This window comes from Mesocricetus auratus, unplaced genomic scaffold (genome assembly GCF_017639785.1).
Source record: "Mesocricetus auratus isolate SY011 unplaced genomic scaffold, BCM_Maur_2.0 Super-Scaffold_100011, whole genome shotgun sequence".
NCBI classification, from domain to species: Eukaryota; Metazoa; Chordata; class Mammalia; order Rodentia; family Cricetidae; genus Mesocricetus; species Mesocricetus auratus.
This window is the reverse complement of record NW_024429195.1, coordinates 57,355,654-57,362,407: the sequence shown is the minus strand read 5'-3', so window position 1 is coordinate 57,362,407 and position 6,754 is coordinate 57,355,654. Positions and strand designations below refer to the sequence as shown.

Genomic DNA, 6,754 nt, shown 5'->3' with positions numbered 1-6,754 from the left:
GTGTGGGTGTGAACATATAAAAAAAATCATAATTCCAAACACCTTGATTCTTATGTTTCCATCATAGTTTACAATAGAAGGACAAAAAAATAAATGACAGAGAATATGTTGAAAGAACTGCTTCTAAAATATGCAACAAAAGAGAACTAGTCATTTTTTTCACTAAAGAATGTTGAAATGTATTTGGGAGTTAAATACATAACAAAAAATGTTACCCTGACACTGACAATGATGTAAGAGTTCAGCCCACATGTCTATTCACTCCACCTAGGAAGCCCAAGACAGACCAAAGTACGGATACCACCAAAAACCAACTTGGTCAACCAACAAGTTTTGGGGGTTACTTACCTAAATATGTGGAGGGTTACCTACTAGAGCAGAAATGACTCAACAATAGCTGCATCACCAAAGCTCACCCCGGTGTGACTTACTGTTCACAAAGACTGAGAACCTAGAAAAGACTGCACAGCCTGAAGACAGGTCAACATACGGGTGAGGATCTCTTCTACATTAATACTCCAAAAGCCTCTGCTGGCCATCAGCTCTGCTGTCAGTCTTCTTTGCTGCTTGGCTCATCTAAGTGTTTTATTTTATTTTATATTATTTTCCAGTTTAAATTTAGAAAAGAAACAAGGTTGCTTCACAAGTCAGTTCCAGGTCCCTCTCCCTTTCCCTCCCCTCCTCCCGTGCCCTCCCACCAACCACCCCCCCGTTATCCCCTCATTCCCCCAGGGAGGGTGAGGCCCTCCATGGGGGTGTCCATAGTCTGTTATTTCATATAGGGCAGGGCCTAAACCCTTCCCCAAGAGTTCAGGGTGAGAGTGCACCTCACATTGTTCTATGGGAGTCCAAAGTCCGTGTGTATACTTGGGATGGGTACTGATCTGCTGCCCAAGGCTCAATATATTACCTAGGCCTCCTCACTGACACCCAGATTCAGGGGGTCTTGATCAGTCCCATGCTGGATTCCCAGGCTGATGCCTGGGATTCAAGAGTTAACCTTTGTCTGGTCAGCTGTTTCTGGGGGTTAAACCAGCCCAGTCTTAATCCCTGTGGTCAGTAGTCCTCCCTCTCTGTTACTGGCTTTCTTGAGTTCAGCTCAGTACTTAACCAAGGGAGTCTGCCTCTTCTTCGATCAGCCACTAAATGAAGTTTCTGTTTCCCAGACTCTCTGGCCATAGGATTGTAGGCTGGCACTCCCCAGATCTATGTCTAAAATCCATATATGAGAGAGTACATGCCATGTTTCTCTTTTTGTGACTGGGTTACCTCACTCAGCATGGTTTCTTCTAGTGTCATCCATTTGCCTGCGAATCTCATGATTCCATTATTTTTTTCTGCTGAATAGTACTCCATTGTGTAGATGTACCACATTTTCTCTATCCACTCTTCGGTTGAGGGACATCTAGGTTGCTTCCAAGTTCTGGCTATTACAAATAAAGCTGCTATGAACATAGTGGAACAGACATCTTTGTTGTATGAATGGGCATCTTTTGGATATATGCCTAAGAGTGGAGTTGCTGGGTCTTGTGGTAGGTTTATTCCCATTTTTCTGAGGAATCTCCATACTGATTTCCAAAGTGGCTGAACCAGTTGGCACTCCCACCAGCAATGGAGGAGTGTCCCCCTTTCACCACATCCTCTCCAGCATAAATTGTCATTGGTGTTTTTGATTTTAGCCATTCTGACAGGAGTGAGATGGTATCTCAGAGTTGTTTTGATTTGCATTTCCCGGATGGCTAAGGATGTTGAGAATTTTCTCAAGTGCCTCTCAGCCATTTTAGACTCCTCTATTGAAAACTCTCTATTTAGTTCTGCAGCCCACTTTTTAATTGGGTCCTTTGATGTTTTGAAGACTTGCTTCTTGAGTTCTTTGTAAATTTTGGAGATCAACCCTCTGTCAGATGTGGGATTAGTGAATATTTTTTCCCATTCTGTGGGCTGCCTTTTTGTCTTGCTGTGTCCTTTGCCTTACAGAAGCTTCTCAGTTTCAGTAGGTCCCATTTATTAATTGTTGATCTCACTGTCTGTGCTACTGGTGTTATGTTCAGGAAGCTGTCTCCTGTGCCAATTCGTTCAAGGGTACCACCCACTTTCTCTTCTAAGAGGTTCAGTGTGGCTGGATTTATGTTGAGGTCTTTGATCCATTTGAACTTAAGTTTTGTGCATGGCGATAAACATGTATCGATCCGCATTCTTCTACATTCCAGTCTCCAGTTATGCCAGCACCATTTGTTGAAGATGCTTTCTTTATTGCATTGTATATTTTTAGCTTCTTTGTCAAAGATCAGATGTTCGTATGTGTGTGGGTAATACCCGGGTTTTCAATTCGATTCCATTGGTCTACCTGTCTATTTTTGTGCCAATACCAAGCTGTTTTCAGGATTATAGCTCTATAATAGAGCTTGAGGTCAGGGATGGTGATGCCTCCGGACGTTGCCTTGTTGAACAGGGTTGTTTTGGCTATCCTGGGTCTTTTGTTTTTCCATACAAAATTGATTATTGTTCTTTCAAGGTCTGTGAAGAATTGTGCTGGGATTTTAATGGGGATTGCATTGAATCTGTAGATTGCTTTTGGCAGGATTGCCATTTTTACTATATTGATCCTACCTATCCAAGAGCATGGGAGATCTTTCCATTTTCTGAGGGCTTCTTTAATTTCTTTCTTTAAAGATTCAAAGTTCTTACAATACAGGTCTTTCACTTGTTTGGTTAGCGTTACCCCAAGGTATTTTATGTTGTGGTTTTAGTCCTGACTCTGGGAGGAAGAAGCCTGTTGAATCGGGTGAGTTAAGGGACTTCCTGAGGTTGTTTTCAGTTGATTAAATTCCTATTTCAGGAGCTTTCTGAAGGCTTAATCTCAGGTTAAAACTGTTACAAAGCCATAAGGTGAAAAGAGCATTGCAGTTTGTTATATACCAGTACTTTTAAACAGCAACATAACACTAAAGAAAAAAATAAATATTTTTATTCAACGGTAAGACAAAACATGAATATGACTTCCCTGTTGCCTCTACTAAGCATAACAAATTACGTAAGCAATTTAATCCTTGCTCTCGCTATCCCATCTTTCACATAGTTTGGATAGTGGTAGGGAAATTGTGCCTTTCAATTTATATCTACACAGTGTGTCCCACTCTATAATCGATGGTTTCTTGTTTGAATAACAATTATGATTGTCTCAGTAGTGAATGCTGCCAGTGCAAAAGCTCTTTTACTAATATATGCTTCCATGATAGACATCAAAGTAATAGACACAGTTTTTTCATATAGTTACTTACTTACATAGTGGTCAGATTTTCCAATTTGAAAAAAAAAATCCAGAGAGCTGGCTCCTCATAATGACTACCTGAACCCACCCTAGAGAATAATTTCTTGTGATGAGCTGCAGGGCATCACTTAAGTGATAATTCAGTTAACTAAATGCATATCAGAATTAAACAAAGAGAAAAGCTCTGACAAGCCCCTGTATCCAATTTTATTTTTCTACTAAACTTCAGATGGAGGGTAATAATAAATGATCAACAGTAACTCATCCCTGGTTGTCAGCCCGTGCTTAACATACCTCATTCGTTTGTTTCTCTTTGTTTTGTTTTTTGAGTTTCACCGTGTAGCCCTGACTGTCCTGGTACTCACTCTACAGACTAGTCTGGCCTTGAACTCACAGAGATCTTCCAGCCTCTGCTTCTGGAGTGCTGGGCCACCACCACCCAACTCATCTTCATTTTTTAAAGCCTATTTTAGTGGGCTTTACTTACCTCCAAGCTTTATTTGAAAAATAAAAATGTGTGCTAGCTTCTTTAAAAAAGGAAATTTTTAGAAATTTACTGGTAATCTTTAAATGAAAGACAAAAGAAAGGCTGGACTGTTCTCAATTAAATAGATTAAAGATAAATACCAACTGAATGCAATGCATACTATAGGATTTTTCTGTCTTCAGAACAATCTTAACTCTACAGGCTTGGATTGGTCCAACCCTACAGATTCCAAATAATTGTCTATCTTTAGCAGGGCACCTGATTGGTCCCAGGAAAACTCTCTGAGCCTATAAAACAAAGCATTTTTTATCAGTCTTAGAAGGAATATGCTTCCTAAAGCATGACATATGGAGTCATTTCTTTTTTGCTGCTTCTAGTATAGGGACTGAAGCCTAGATAGCTGGCAATTGCTAATTAAAATTCTGTACACCACAGTTAGAGGAAGCTTCTCTGGTAGATATACAGTCGTCATCCTGTTCCATTATTGAAAGATCAAATGCATCTGTGTTTGGGTCCTGTCACTTAGAATGATATAACTGGTTCCTACCAGAATTGCAGTGATGCACCTTTTCCCTCTGCTGACTTTCAGCAGTATCCTCAGCTATGATAAGCTTTTAGCATGAATATCACTGTATTGCTGAATTCTATGCATACTCTGGAATCATCAGTCCTAAGGAAAGCCAGAAGAGCTTCTTATACATTTCCTGCATTTGAAAAATATGCTATGACTACATAAGGAATTATCTTTGTTCTTAGGAAAAGCACAGGCAAGTTTTGTGTGGCCAAGGGACATGATCATGATAATTTAGTATCAAAGAGTTAAAAAGCATAGGGATTAGAGGAGAAAGCAAATGTGTTTATTATGTTTTAGAAAATTATTATTGAATTAGCATGAAAGATTATAACACACACATATATGTATGTATATGAGTCTTTTGCAGCATTCTCACACATATTTTAGATATTTTGAGATAGGATTTCTCTGTGTAACAACTGTCCTGGGACACAGAGATGCACAGACAAATGGACACACACACACAATTTGTTTTGTATTATTCCCACAATTTTTTTTGAGACAGGGTTTTTCTGTGTAACAGTCCTAGCTGTCCTGAAACTTGCTTTGTAGACAAGACTGGCCTTGAAATCACAGAGATCCGCCTGCCTCTGCCTCTGTCGTGCTGGGATTAAAGGCTTGCACCACCACCGCTGAGGTCTTTCAAATTTCTGTAAGTGTTAAATGATATGTAAACATAAAATTTAAATTTAAAGCTTGACCGAGGAGTGTGTGTTTAACCTTCATTTATAATTCTATGTGAATTCACTGTCCTAGGTTTCTAAACATTCACCCAAGAACTGAATTTGATAAGTAAACAGAAGGCAGAGAACTAATTTGCTTAACAGAGAAAATCAACTTATTGGGTGGTTGAATATCTGCTTTAAAATGGAATCTATCACTGGAAATGACCTATGGAAGAATGCTGAGTAAAGGGGTCACTTAACAAAAGAATCTCTTGGACAACTTGTGGTTACCAGGATGAAAACAAACTCCAAGACGCCCTCAAGAGAACAGTGGTGACAATCTCAATTCCCAGGGTTCAGATATGTACACAGGTGGTGTCGGGTAAGTCATCATGGGACAAAGGATAGGATAGAATTCCAGGGAAACCATAAACATAGCTATGGGAAGCAGATGGCAGGCAATGTCTAGGACTCCAGACTCGCAGTTTCTAAAGTATGATAGACTTGGAGAAAAAGAGCAGAATTTGTGTTTCTTAAAGTAGTGTAAGCCAAAATATGAACAAGCAAAAAAAAATAAGGTCCCGATAGTATCACACAGACCATAGAACACTCTCATACTTCCGAAAATGAGAAATGTGTAGAGGGAAATATAACCTACTCAGTGTAGTAGTTAATTATAGTTACTGATGTGCAGAAACCCAACAGCATGAACATGACAGATGCAGAATAAATCTTTACCCTAAACACTTTAAAAGAAAGGTTCCCAGCTGCTGGGATAGATAGAGTTGCAGGTGTGAATTAAATGAGTCCAGCTGGAAATTTTGGAAAGCTTGAAGGAAGAAAGTGTCAGGCAGTCGCTGCAGTGACCTTTTCCCCAAGGCTTTAAGAGGGATGCCAAATAAAAGAGATGTACGCTAATGAGAGGGGCATGGACAATGGATTTGGAATTTATATAATTCCACACTTGAAATTCATCTCTATTAGTATTGCCTGCATGACTGTTACAAACTCAAATCACTAAAAATATTTTCTGACAGTTATACATAGACTTACGTTAAAAGACGTTTTATTTTGTTTTTTTCTTTTCATATTAACATAATAACAAAAATTTATATACTTATGATTTCAAGCTGATGTTTGAAATATGTACATTGTAGAGAGCTAAGGCTAATGAATGTACTCATTACTTCACATATTTCTATGAGTCAGAACTACAACATCTACTTCTCAGCTATTTTTAAGTAACTTTATTGCTTATGATTTGGGAAAAATGTGGTTTCTTTGTCAGCAGTGGAATGTCAGGTGGGCTATAAATCTCTCTCTCTCCCTCTCCCTGTCTCTCTCTCTCTCCTCGACAAGATCAATGCTTGCCAACCTGGGCTAATGGTCTCTGGATTCTTCTCTTATGAACTCAAAAATGGCATTCATGCTCATCAGGAAAGTTTGAGAAAGGAGTTTTATTATAGATTCATGGGTGGACACAGAAGAGAAAGAAGACAGAGCTTCAGTACAGCAGGAAATTAGAATGGTATAGTAGGAGTTAACAAAGCTTTAATGCAGGCAAGTATGGAGTTGGGAAAAACATTTTAACCTGGTTGGTCCATCCATGATTTGTTCTGGGACCTCTCAGTTTCCACCATGTTGTCCTGAATGCTGTGGAAGCCAGTGTGCATACTGTAGTGAAGAAAGATAATGAGCAACCAAACAGTCCTTCTGGCATGCCTGGTGTCTGCCAACAGAAACCAAAAGAGTATTTC

General features: G+C 39.3%; 1 long non-coding RNA gene across 1 annotated transcript; it reads left to right on the top strand.

The window, feature by feature from the left end:
• The first annotated feature begins 447 nt into the window (after positions 1–447).
• Positions 448–6,552, top strand: LOC121143097. The gene is made up of 3 exons (XR_005880207.1): positions 448–492; positions 5,089–5,379; positions 6,357–6,552. It is a non-coding gene; the product is annotated as an uncharacterized LOC121143097 (long non-coding RNA).
• Positions 6,553–6,754: the final 202 nt, after the last annotated feature.